The sequence below is a fragment of the Panicum hallii genome, chromosome 5 (genome assembly GCF_002211085.1).
Source record: "Panicum hallii strain FIL2 chromosome 5, PHallii_v3.1, whole genome shotgun sequence".
Lineage (NCBI taxonomy): Eukaryota > Viridiplantae > Streptophyta > Magnoliopsida > Poales > Poaceae > Panicum > Panicum hallii.
This window is the reverse complement of record NC_038046.1, coordinates 11,678,910-11,692,923: the sequence shown is the minus strand read 5'-3', so window position 1 is coordinate 11,692,923 and position 14,014 is coordinate 11,678,910. Positions and strand designations below refer to the sequence as shown.

At 48.1% G+C, this 14,014-nt stretch overlaps 1 long non-coding RNA gene across 1 annotated transcript; it reads left to right on the top strand.

Annotated features, from left to right (window-relative positions):
• The first annotated feature begins 7,420 nt into the window (after positions 1-7,420).
• LOC112895302 lies at positions 7,421-8,146 on the top strand. Its single transcript, XR_003229175.1, has 2 exons — positions 7,421-7,554; positions 7,675-8,146. It is a non-coding gene; the product is annotated as an uncharacterized LOC112895302 (long non-coding RNA).
• The last annotated feature ends 5,868 nt before the right edge of the window (positions 8,147-14,014 follow it).

Genomic DNA, 14,014 nt, shown 5'->3' with positions numbered 1-14,014 from the left:
CCTCAAAGGCCGGGGCAGGCGGGTCGTGCCGGCTGCTGACGCGCTCAGTATTCGCCCGTGCCGTGCCCACGGCGCACATGCTGCTGTGCCGGCCACGGTCACCATCGTCGCCGCCCCCACAGCGCGCCGCGCGGTCACCGGTCAGGCACAGCGGCACAGGACGGCCAACCACCAGGCTACCTGCCGCTGGAGCGAGTGATGGGGTGAGGCCAAGAATATTACTAGAAGAGCAAAAGAACAGACGCGTTCTGATTCTGAATGGTGCCCATCCTGCAGAGACACATTGCAGTTCCACCAGAACTGACAGTTCGCCACGGAAAGAATTTTGCCTAAGCTTACAACTAGCTACTAATTAAAATAGCCTCTGCCTGAAAAAACTGGAAAAAAATTATCTGGTATATTATCGATGTTACTCGCAAAAAAATACTATGTATACGCTCCCGGACCAAGACGCTTCATTCCCAACTTCTTCCAGCCATGCCCTCCTCAGCGAGAAGGCGTCACCATTGGCGATCACCAGGCTCCTCTCAACAGATCATCAAGGACTTTTGGGGTCTGCAAGAAGGCAAACAGCAGTGTAAAGCAAATACGAATAGAGTATACTGCAAGTTTTTGCCTGTACTATATACCAAGATAATTAAACCATACAAAGGCTAATAAACCATCCATGCGGATGCTCTCAAGTTACTCTCACACACTACTGGTGAGGAAATGCATAGGAACAGGAAGATCAGGCAACCGCTTGCACGGTATTGGTTAAGCCATGTGGATAGCCAGTTCGCCTACAGGGATACAAAAGTTCCTGTCGAGCTGTACTTGAACATGTTGATAAGATTTTACAAGTTTTTCTTCAGCAAACTTTTTTGGCTCAAACAGATTTGAGTTATCACCGAGGACTACAATACATGTTTAGGGAATTCTTACAGAAAGCACAAGAAAAAAAGATGCATGCATTACTCAGTCCAATACTATTGCTCAATCAGTAAAATGATACAATCTTTTTGCATGCATCAGCAAAAAAAAATTAGTTACATCTTTTCATTTCTTTCAAGAGCTTTGCAATACCATACCAAGGCACTTTATCTCTCTCATACACCTGAATTTTTTTTTATATTCCTATCTATTCCCCTTTCTTCTCTAAATCTAGCAATTTAAAGTGACCTCCAGTGAGCTTTTAGGGTTCAGGTTTTGTGGGAGGCAGAGTACCTCTGGCCAGCGGCCCTAGGCCCTAGGAGCCCCAGGGCGGTAGGGTAATCAACAGTTGTGGCAGGAGAGACGGCAGGGAGGCGAGGCGGCCCTACCCGTAGGAGCGATGGGCTTGTGGTGGACCCTTGGTAGGGCAGTGGAGGCGGCAGCGGCGAGCACCTCCAACAAGTTTGCGTGGGAGTGGCCATGACTAGTGGTGGATTCGGCAATGGGAGCCCCTGGAGAAAAGTAGGGTGGCGGCAGGGGTGGTGAGGGGCTCAAGGGCGGCGGAGGGTGGGGTGCAGGTGTGCGGATGATGCGAGAGAGGGTAGGGCAAGAGAGGGATGGAAGGAGATAAGGGAGGAAAAGAGGTTATCACAGCCATTGATTTCAGATCCAATGGACTAAGATTCCAGTGTAGGGGGGAGAAAAAATAGCCTTGTGTGATGTAGGCACCCCTTCTTTATAACTTAGCAAGGCGCAAAGTCGTGCCAAGGGTTAACAAAACTGCTCTGACACTCGCTCCAAACAAATGATCTAAAAATCAGAAAATTTTTGCCGTACCTTCCTCGGTGTCAAGGTAAAAATTAACCATTAATTTTCAGAACTCTCTACTAATATTCTCATTGCCGTACCAGTAACAGAGTTTTCATCTAGCCAATATGTATACTTGGACTATCAAATTTTATAGCATTGGTACCACAAGTTCCTTTTGTTAACATGTTAACGTCACCAAATAAGGCAAGGCTTTTCAAAATAGTTTGTTAGGACGCTCAATAAAAGCTAGGAACAAAGGGCAAACATTGATTGCTCTTAAGGAAGTTGGTGGCCCATGGCCTAACGGGGAGGCCCATAAATAGGGCGTGCAGATCATGTACATGGAAAAGGTAAAGACAATTGGTTCAAATAAGGACCTATTGGGTCCACAAAAATCTATCAAATCTGTGTATACTATCTGGTGTGCAATTCAATGCTGCAGTACATAAAATCAAAAGTAAAAAATGACATAAGCAATTAAAGGCGCGGCTTAGTGATGGTCCATCTGAACAATTTGTTGCACTTTAAGCTGATTTTCTGACTCTAGTGAGAAGCCAAGCTCTGGGTTGTAAACATCAGAAAACAAACAACTAGTTCTATTTAGTTTGTTGAAGAGATAGTATAAGCATTGCCTTGTACTATTATTATTTATTTTATTTAGTTTACTAATGGGTTGTGAACATCAGAATGCAAAAATTGCAGACACCAACTATTAGCTTGTTATTTCAGTATGAAAACAAAAGCTAAAGTTTGCAGTCCAGAAAGAAGGTGGTTCAATGATCACTGACAAAAAGGGCAATGGGGAAACAGTGGCATTTTAATCCTGCCCACCATAAGGCAATGCACATCACAAAGTCACGCTAATTTCATCCCACAAATGCTTGACTTGGCGATTAGTTTTCTTCAAAAGGATTAAGCAAAACTTGAGCAGAATTCAGTCCTGACACGTGCAAAACCGTGTAAGCTTCCAGGAGGAAAATATACCACAAACCAGGCCGAACACTCATGTCTATATGAAGCCCATGCGGAATAATGACACAAGGGCCTCCCGGTGGCTACGCAAAGGCAGCTAACAATTCAGTGCTAATAAACTACCCATTCACCAACAAAATCAATGAAGCACCTCACCTGAGCGGCACAACCAAAAATGTGACCACCAATCTGCATCAGATGTTGTTGGATACTGGTAAAGAAATTGACCGATCCAACAGTGAACTCAAAATAAGCAACTAGTACTTGAGCTCTTGAAGTAGCTCATGTTGTCCTTAGCTATTCCTCTGGCAACCCGGATCCATGAATCTCCCGTTCATGCTACTGCGGAAGAAAATTTAGCTACCCCTCCACTTGACTATGCAAAAGCATCGAGTATACTCATGCCTACGTTTTGTTGTAAAGAAACAGCGTTCATCTATGTGTTTCCAAGAAGCTCCTGGAAGGCAACCATACTTGGAACTCCGCCATGAACAACACAACGAGCTCAAGAACGGCAAGACAGCGTGGTGGAAATGCAGTGGCACGGAGACTCGGGACTTGGAACTCAATCTAAGTAGCGGGGGCTCACCTCCTCCTCCGCGTCGACCCCGCGGTCTCGAGGCGGCCATGGCCGCGGCCTCGGGGGAGCTCCGTGGGCCCCATCCGCGGCCATGTTGCTGGTCCTCGACGGCCTTTCACCGGCTCGGGCGAGCACGGCAGCTGCTGGGGGCGGCGGGGAAGCGAGGAACAAACGAGCACGCGAGGCCGGCAGTGGGAGGCCCGTGTGTCTCCCGAACAAGGGAGAGCTGAGTTAAAACCAAGCAACTGGAGGAGGTGGGGGGCCGCAGCCTACTGCTGTCTGTGCTGTGTAGCCTGTAGGGCTTCAAGAGGGAGGGGGGGAGGAGATAGAAGGAGAGAGGACAGAGAAGGGGCAAAAGGAAAGGAGGGAGCAAACGAGCCATGGCTGTCAGCTATCTCCGCTGCTTTTTCTCGAGCCTGCGCGGCTGCACAGTGTGCTTGCTGCCAGCGGCCAGCAGCGACACGAGCAGCACGCCAGCACTCCCCTCTCCCTCCCTCCCTCCCTCCCTCTCTCTCCCCAACGCAGTAACATGTCATCAGCGTACGCGTGCGTGTAGCAAGTAAGCAAAAAACTCTGCCGGTGGTGGTTTTTACTGGAACCAAACGGAAACGGTCAATGAAAGTGGGGGGGCCATCGTGCATGTAGTATTCTGTAGCTTGCCAGCGGGAACACCTGCCAGTGGCCGAGGGCTCTCGCCGTTGAGCCGTGGCGCTTCTCATTTCACAGGCTCAGCTCGATCAGGCCTCCCCACTTGCGCGGGGCGTGGGTCCTCGCTTGCGCCGAGGCCAGCATGAGCCGGGCAAGAGCAGGGAGGAGCTCGGGCTCGGCGCTCGGTTCCGGCGTCGCCGCGTGCGGGACGCATGCGCGCGCGGTGTGCACGTCGCCTTTAAAGCGGCAACAGCGCCCCAGTAGCGGCTACAGGGACTAGGGGAGCGAGTCTTTTCTTGCTACGCGCTGCTGGCTGCAGCCCGCAGGGCGCAGGGTGCGGCCGCGCCCGCGCGTCTCTCTCTTCTGTCTCGTGTCTGGACCCTGCCGTGTGGCCCCCTGGCTGGCTGCCTTTGCTTGCTTTTATCGTCTGTCTCAGGAAACGGGAAAGGCCTGCCGCTCCTCTGCCTGGGAGGAGAGGCCGAGAGGGGCCCGAATCCCAAGAGATTGGCAAAGATTTCGGGGTTGCCTTTCTTTTTGTTTTGAACCGTCTAGGGTTTAGGCCCCCCTGATAGCGGTTTAGGCTGTGGCGGCAACTCCGCCGCCCGCGGCATGCTGGAACAGCAGCCGCAAATCCGCCGAAACCCAGGCGCCGCCTCGCCTAGCCGGCGGCCGCGCGCACGGCCTGTCCGGCGACGATCCGCGTGCTGCTTGCTCGCGCCACGCCGCCGGGGCTCGTCCATGTCGTCCGGCTGCTCGCTCGATCCCCTCCCTACCTCCTACACCGGCTACCACCGCGGCTAGGCTACCAACGCGGCGCCTCCGCCTGTCCCGCGCCGTAGCGGTGGCACCGGCACCGAAAGATGCGCCACATTTTGGGTCGCTGGCCTAGTACCGACGCTACTTTGCATGCTTGTTGGTTGTACGCGTACATGCTCTATTGTACGCCGCTGATCCACGGTTGGCGTATCTGGCGCCACATACGTACGTACGCCAGCGCCCAACAGCAGCCGCCGCAAATAAAGCAAGGCGCCGCAGATCACAAATAGCCAAACAACTACCAACCGCCAAAGCACCCACACCGGCCAGCAAGTGCACAAGACAGTACTCGCGTTTCCATTTGGTCTGGCCCTCTACTGCGTACCACGAACAACCTAACGGTGGATTTCTTCTGCTCCTCCCTGCTTGATTTCTGCTCTCTCCGCCACAGAAAGAATGCAAATCTCATTTTCCGAGAAGTCAAATGGTCTAAACTTTAACTAAATTTATACAATAGTATTATTATTTATGTTACAAAATAATATAAATGTCTGTAATTTTTTATATAAATTTGATCAAACCTAAAATTGAGTAACTTCTCGAAAAGTTAAAATTGTATTCTTTATGGGACGGAGGGAGTAAACTCGGATAGCTTGCTGACTGCTATCACTTATCAGACTGCAAGCTTTGCTACGTCATACAAATCCTAGCTGGAGAGGAAACGCAATGACCGAGAAGAAAACATCCAATTTTGCTTTGCTACGTCATAATCCCTCGCTCACTCCACGATGCAAGTTATATTTATTTAGGGATATTTTGATAAAATGAACTAGAATGGTATTATACCTAATTAATTTAGGAGGAGAAATGAACTGGGATGATATGCCATCGTAATTATTTATTAACCCATAAAATACCATTAGGTACCACTTACATCCCTAAATGCAATTCTCGCTTTCTGATAAGTTAAATAATTTCAAATTTGATCAAATTCATAAAAATTACTAACATTTATATCTCCGTATAGATATAGTATAAAAATATATTACATGATTAATCTAATGATACTTATTCTGTAACATAAATATTAATATTTTTATATAAATTTGGTCAAATTTAAAATTATTTAACTCCTCGAAAATTAAGAGTTGCGCTCTTTTGTAGATGGAAGGAGCAGTGATTAAATGCGAGCGAAAGAACAGACGTTTATCTGGGCCTCCTTCCTCCCTCGTGATCACGTGCGCCACCGCCTTCCCTTCGTGCGTCTTCCTCTGCTCCGGTTAATTCGTGAAGGCAACAAGTCCCACAAACGTCCCGAAAATCAACATGCTAACAACAGACTTTTTTTACGCTACTGGCACACAACTTGCTTGAACATTTCTATTGGTAAAGTATTTAGTTTTTGTTGAACTGCATGCACCTATTGATTGAATTTCATATTTGTTGTTTGAATGGCTACAAAGATGTAGACCACAACAGATGATATGCACATGCAGATTTTAAGCACATACATTTTTAATACAATCAGCCGCTTAGCCAAGCTAAGGGTGTCTTTGGTTGGTTTTTTGCACCTATTTTTGCTTTTGCAAAAGCTAAAAGCCAACTAAAGGGCTTAAATGTCCCAAGTGCTTTTGCCCAGAAGCAGCTTTCACCTAGTACAAATGCAAAAGCATCTCCCCACTACTTTCAGTGGCTTTTAAGGTAAAAATTACTCACCTGCCACTGGTCACGGAAAAAACGATTCGTTGTATTGACCTCCCATCATCCACTCGCCTCCCACCCGCGCACCCCCCCACCTGACCCCCGCGGCGCCTCCCACCTTGCGCGCCGGCCGCGCCCCCCCTCCCGCGGCGGCTTGTCGCCCGCCGCCGGCCGCTTGCCCCGGCGCCCAGCCCCCCACCCCCCCTCCCTCCGCCCCGCCCGGAGCCTCAACGCCCGCGCCCCCGCCGTGTTGGAGCACACCCCGACGCCGCGCCCGTGAATAGCATGAATAGGTAGATATCATGAATACCATTCGTGACGAGATCGCTGATGATTTAGTTACTGCGAGAGGAGGATAGTTACGTTGACATACATCATAATTTTACGAACTATTTACCTTGTGCAATTGCTACATTTCTATTTATGCGGACCATATGGATGAAAAACTTAGAAAATTTAATATTTTTCTTTCCAAAAGATACATTTACATGCGAAACAGTGAACATATTATGTTTTACGAGTATTTTAATTTATATACAGTCCCACAAACTTTCAGAGGTATTACGGGTATTTCACCCACAGCACACAGTTTTCCACAGCTCACAGCTGCTCTAACCAAACGGTCTTGTGCTTTTCCCATAGCAGATTTTTCACAGCAGGTTTTCCACAGTCCACAGTTCACAACAGCTTTTTCAAAAACCACGGCCCAACTAAACACACCCTAAAAGCCAACTCATTATATAAGTTGGCTATATTATTAACTTTAAATGACATAACAGTTGTATATAGCCAGCAGCAGGCCGAATTACTAGCCATGCTCGAAGTGGGGCATGTGCCCCGCTCGCCTCTTGGTTCTCTTTGGATCCACCTATTCTATTCAAGTTGGGAGCGGGCCGGGTCGACCCATTGGGTATTGGCCCGACCCATGAGAGCAAGGCCAATGGGCCACATGGGCCGGCCTCAAATCAGAGAAGGGTCTATAGAGGCAGGAGCCTACTAACCCAATGGGCAAGATGGGTCGACCTAAAACAGCCAGCCAGTTCCATCTGCACATGACGTGAGAGACAGGCGTGGAGGCGGGCGAGCTAGCCGCGGCGGCGGCGTCTCGGCGCGTCTCCCTGCCCTCCGGCGGCAACGACTCCGCGCGCCGCGCTCCAGAGCAGCTCTCCCGTCAGGTAAGCTTCTCCCGTCTCTGTTCTTTCCCCTCCGTTGGCTGTCCTAAGTTTTGTCCTACGATTCGTATATGGGCTGTACCGAGTACCAACCAAATCACGTCGGCCACGGGGGAGTTGCAGCAGGCGGCGAGCTCTTTGACCGCCAGCGCCTGGTGCTACTGCTGCTGCTGACCACCACGAGCGGGGACGGGGTGCTGCTCCCGGCGCTGCTGGTGCCGCCGGAGGAGGAGAGGGCGAGGTGGGAGCGCAGGCTGGGCGTGGGGCTGGGGCTGAAGCTGCCGCCGCCGGTGCTGCTACGGCGCTTCTTGCGGGCCTCGAGGGATTCGAGCAGTGGCGGAATGTGGAATCTAAAGGGGGACCAGTTGAACTGAAACTAGTCGTGCACACTGCGCACCTCATCGTTGGTTGCAGCAGCACAGGGCAGACAATAGCTGACAAGCATATGCATGCAGCAGCCCAGCTTCGCCGCCACTGTGGTCCGCCACTGGATTCGAGCACCTGCTGCCTGCTGTGTGGTAGATCGATGGGTCAACTGATCGAGATGGTCGATGTGATGTAGCTACCTGCAAACACAACAACGACACTGCTGGAAGAAAAGAAGGTGCGATAAGGATCTGCTGCTTGCTTCCTTCCTTGGTCAAGCCAAACAAATGGACTAGTATATGGGCTTTTCTTTTACTGATTTCGTGGATATGTGAAGGCCAAGGTCCAACAGAGCCTGCACTGGATATAGGAGTTCTAATTGTTGCAGTCCTTTGTGATCTGATTGCGCTTGTTATATAGTGTCAGTGAGCCTGTGCTACTCCCTGTCACCCAATTGCTATAGCCACTGTGTGATCGTAGTGGACTAGCTAGTATGCACTACTGAAAGATGTTGTTTACAGGTGGTATGCAGAGTTGCAGATCTGCATAATCTAACACAATGTTTATTTGTTGGTGAGGTGATGTTAATTGACTTTTGTCTTGGCTTTCAGTAGCTTTTTTTTATAGCAAACCTGCAGGTGGACCTGCATTCGGTTCCATTACCAGTAAAACATGGAAAAGAATAGAAGTGCTTTAGTCAATCTGTTGGGGAAACCAAACTTAGTAAAATCAAACAACTTGCCTGTGCTTAATCCTATTATTTGTCTAAGATATTGTGATGCTGATTAATGCATACTGTTTAAACATTGTGTAAGGAATATATGTGCTGAACGTAAGCATGGAACAAGTTCATTGCGCAAGCATGCAATGAAAGGAAGAAGGCTCTTAGAGCTGCCGGTCAGTTAAATGACTATATCATGACCCCTAATGGAGTTGCATTAGGGCCTTGGACGTTTAATCAGGCATTGTCACGCAGAGAGCTTATGAGGATGATTGTGTTGCACGAGTTGCCTTTCTCACCCGTGGAATATGATGGCATCAGAAGGTTTGCCTCCAGTCTAAACCCAAGGTTTAAGATGATTTGTAGAAAAACAGTGCATAGTGACTGTTTGAAAGCATTTATGTAAGAGAAGCAATGTCTGAAAGGATTGTTCAAAAACTCTACATCCAAGATTTCTTTGACTATGGATCTATGGACTTCTAACCGAATGGTGGGGTATATCTGCATCACAACTCATTTTACTGATGAGGAGTGGCAGCCACAAAAGAAGTAAAATTCACAGCTATAGAGTCTCCCCACACATGCGTTGTAACGTTCTATGAGAACGTCATAGTGAAGTTCATAATAGAGTGGAAGATAGAAGTTCACAGCTATAGATTCTCCCCTACTGCTAATCTATATGCTGACACGTGTTGTCGTCAAATTGGCCGCCCACGAGCTGACGGTAATGCAGACAAGGTGATGGCAAAGAGGACAGCCGGTATTGCACGTTGTCCGACGAGGCTATGACATGTACCTCTTTTTCCCCTACACATACAGTGATAAACACCTACGAAATTGTTACGTCATGCTTAATTTTTACGTCGTGCTTAATTTAGGGTTTTTTCATCTAGGGATTAATTTTTAGTCCGGTCATACCAGATGTGTTTAGTTGCTAATTAGGAGTTATAAAACTAATTGTATAAATGGAGACTAATTCACGAGACGAATCTATTAAAGCTAATTAACCCGTCATTAGCACATGTTTGCTGTAGCACAATATTACCAAATCATAAGCTAAATAGGTTTAGTAGATTAGTCTCGTGAATTAGTCTCCATCTATAAAATTGGTTTTATAATTAGTTTATATTTCATACTTCTCGTTGGTGTCCAAACATCCGAGTACTGTAAATTAGCCCTTTGATCTTGCAAAGCACGTACGGATATTTATCACTGCAACCAAACTGATAAGAGGCTTGTAGGTTAGTACCAAATGACCGTGCCTCAGCAGCCTCGGGAGTCCCCGGGAATGGCCACAAGGGAGCAGAACACAAGTTGGAAAGGAAGTGAACTTCTCATTGGTGGGTTGACCGTTTAACCAATGTAATAGGACTAGTGAGCAACGCCTGAGCCGTTGGTAACTCGGTATTCGATCCGCGCTGCAGGTTCCTCGAGCACGTATGTGTAAGTGCAACCTTTTAACAAAGAGCAGAACGAAATCGACGACCAACGCTGTCACGGACAGGCCCTCTCAAGAGCGGCTGCCAGGTGGGCCAGGCCATGGGAACGGGTGAAACTACAAAGGATAAAGGACCAAGCACCCGTGACGGCATCGAACAGACCAGCGACGAAGTCGTCTCCCTCCTCAAGACTGCCCTCTTGTTATCCCTTGCTGTTCTTGATCCCTACCCCCAAATTCTTGCTAATCCCTACCCAATCTCTCCAATTCCTTTCCAGAATAACAAGATAACAAGATGGTTAGGCCCAAGATTTGTGTATTTGGGCTTGGGCTGGTTTGGTGCAAATGCATGCTGCAGGGGGCAAACAGCCGCCCAACTGAGTAAGCAGAAACGCTTGCGTCCGGCCCACTTGTTTGAGCTAATCAGTACGTTTGGTCCAAAATGTGTATGCATGGATAAAGTAGTTAATGATACAAGTAAAGAAAGATAAATTGGAAAAATTAAAAAAATCATCTAGATGTTGTAGAACTACGAGTGTTCTAAAGATTGTAAAAGAGTCTAAAGCACGCTTTTTAAATATAAGAATACTGGACTTTAAAAGAAAACTAAGGGTGAGTTTGGTGCATCCGTGCGCTGTGAAAAAGCCGCTGTCAAATGTCTGCTGTGAGATGCCTACTATGAAAAAGCTGAAAGTTGTTTGGTTCAAACTGCTGTGAGTTGTCGACTGTGAAAAAGTTATATATTATCTTTATGCAAATTGACAGTATACAATATTTCTTTGTGATGACCAAATTTTTTTCTTTAAATCTTTATTTTATATATATATGAAAATATTTGGAGTTAACTTCTTTGTATTCTTTTTTATTTTTATTTTCCTATATATGAAAATCTTTATTTTCTTATATATAAAAAAGAATTGAAAGGGTACATGTGACCAATAGTAGGTGTGTAGTTTTCATAAATTCGGAAAAGCTGCAAAAGCAGGGTACAACCTGCTTTCAAATTTGTACTACAGAAAAGCAACTTTTTCAAAGCACCTGCAGAAAAACTGAACCCTTTGATTCAGCTTCCGCTTTCTAAAAGTAGAAGCAGATTCATAAAGCTGAACAAAACGCAGCCTTACGAGCAATACTTCACGGCACATTTGCTCTGCCTCGAGGCCCACTTGGGAAAATCACACATTGATTAGCACGTAACACAGGTCTTCTGTTTCACTGCTAGTACAATCCAAATTACTAGACCCCGTTAGGATCATGAGACTTCTATAGTATTCCTACGGAAATTACAGTGCTTTAAACAAGGAATTATGCTGTAAAATTCTTACAAAAATACTTGTTCCAAATAAGCGCCCAGAAAATAAAATTCCAAGGATCCAGCTAGACATGACATCAGCATATACGTCTTTCTATTCTTCCAATTTTTTTTCCGTTCCTCTCGGTCCATAAGGGATCAGAATTTAAGCTTTGTAAAGAACAAGTGGCAAATATGTATGTGGGCATTATCTATCTCATCATCATGTAAACCAGTGACCCTTTTCTAGTAGAGTTTAGAAAAAGCCTAAACCTTTGAAAAAGAATAAAGACGCTTACAAGCTGACGTATATATGTGTGTGTGGTATTTGGTGGGGAGCCTTAAACAAGGGCAACAAATCATCAATCTGGAAGGACAGGAATCATCCAGGTCCAAGCGTCCACAACCATATTCTGAAGAAACGGGCTTTATGCCATAGTGAATGGATGACCTTCTCCAACCACTGATCCGTATTCCCTGAATCCCTGTGTATATCTTCCTAGCCTTGGCAAAAAAATACATGATACCAAGACTAGACACTGGCCACACTACATTGCTAGCTTTTGAGCTTTCAAAAGGCACGCGGAGCTTGTCTGAAGGCTGAAGCCATTTGCTGACCCTGAACGGCACAGCCTCATCCGTCAGTGCACCGCAACGAGCTGACGCAGCCTAACGAGATAGCATCTGTGGGCCACGGGTGAACCTCTGGCTGCAGGCTCTGGGCGACAATGCCTTGTTGACTCAGGCGGCAATACCTGCCGCAGCTCCAACCAAAAGCGGCCGGCTGCTGAACTGCCGGATCCTCAAGGGTTCAGCGTTGCGTTTAATTATAGAACGCTATTGGAGCGTGATCTGTGATGGTGTTAGGCCAAGAGATATTTCAATTGCAGTCAGGACAGACAGTACAGTGGAAAGCCACAGCAACCAGCTTCGTCTCCCCCCAAGCTGTCAATTCCTGCGGCGGCGAGGTCAGAGAAAAGTAGCTTGCCGCCGGCGCCCATCGCCGACCGATACATGTCGATGTCCAACGAGGGAATTGACCTGAGTTAATGCGGTTATCCTCTTTCCCTTTGTTTCTTTTAACCTTATTATTTTAGTCCTTTCAAGGTTGACTCCGCGACATTAAGTTAAAGCTCAGCCAACCGCGGTGTCAACGCCCGGTTGACGTTTCAGGAAGTTCAAGGCCATCTTTGAGTCCTCCAGGAATCTGGAATTTTTTTTATAGGCAAGTGAAGAGGATGTGCGCTTCCTTTTTCCTTTGGCATGCCTCGGAGTGCAAGTGTTCGAGATGCCTTTAGCAGGAGCTAAAGCGAAACATATGATTTTTTTCAGTGCCTGGGGATAAGGAAGCAAACTACAGTTGTAATTTGTAGTTGATCTTCTGTGTTCAAGGTTCAGAAAGGTCCAAAACTCTTTGGCTGACCTGAAAAAACCCAGAACTGAACTGAACTGAAACTGGGTCGGGTTCAGACCAGGAAAGAAAGGCCCCATTTCCCGCTGGACATAGCTATCGCGCCACAGCTCGACTCGCAGCCAAGCCAAGGTGATAAGCATCGAGGCGCAGAGCATGCCAAGAGAAGCACAGGGAGAAAAAAGTACGAAGAGAAAACGGCACATCCTGTCCTGTGTTTATCGCAGTTTGTTTACTGCTGCATCTCCAGCCGCTGCATCTTTACAGCTGCGGAGAAGCCACTGCGACCTGATAGATGGTGGGTGCGACGTCATCCCACACGCATGGACGGACGCTTTCCAGGCATGGCGCTCAATCCTTGGTCCTCAACGTGACACACGGTTCAGAGCAACTGGTGCGTCCGTCCATGACTGTCCGTCCCCCCTCGAGAGTCGAGATCAAATCGTACCATGCCGACCTGGTTGATCGTTTCTCAAGACGTGCCCGACCTAGCTCGATCTCTCCCCGTCTCTCGTGCGTTGTTCGCCAACCACCTCCCGTCCACGTTCGGTTGCTCGTTGACATTGCTCGCTAGTCAACCATACCAAAAAAATTCACCACTGCTCTTTTCTTATACTAGCACTCAACAGATACGACCGAGTATGTGGAGAGATGTCAAAACGGTTGACCTGCTCCAATCCCGGGAGCAGGTCTCAACCGAAAGGGAGACGAGCCCGTTCTAACGTTTCCGGCTCACTTCCAGCTCTATCTACCACGGAGAGCTTAACAAAATGCCCCGTGGAATCGGCAGCCTTGAGATCCGGACGAACGGGTTAGTTTAGTCGTGGGACGAGACGGTGTAATCATAATAGGATGGTGAGGCTACTGCTAAAAGGCCTGTACGTGTAAACTAGCACTCCGTACCGAACAAGTTGACTCGCCCAGCCGCTTGCACACCGCGCATGTGTTGACCCGCGTGAGCCGTGGAGTTCGGCGCAGCCACGCGAGACCTGTCCGATCTCAAGGACGGGAGGTGTGTTCGGTTCGTGTGCACACGCCGGCGCCGCCTGAGAAAGAGAGAGACGCTGCCCGCCCGGTCACCGGATCCCACGCGGTGGCGACGTGGAGGCAAGGCCGCCGCACCGGCAGGTCACGGCCTCGGGGCGCAGGTGCGTGGTCTGGGGCCGAACCCAACCCCGGCTGTGATCGCGGCTCAAAATCAAAATCCCCAGCTGCCGAACGAAACCTGGCGCCCGG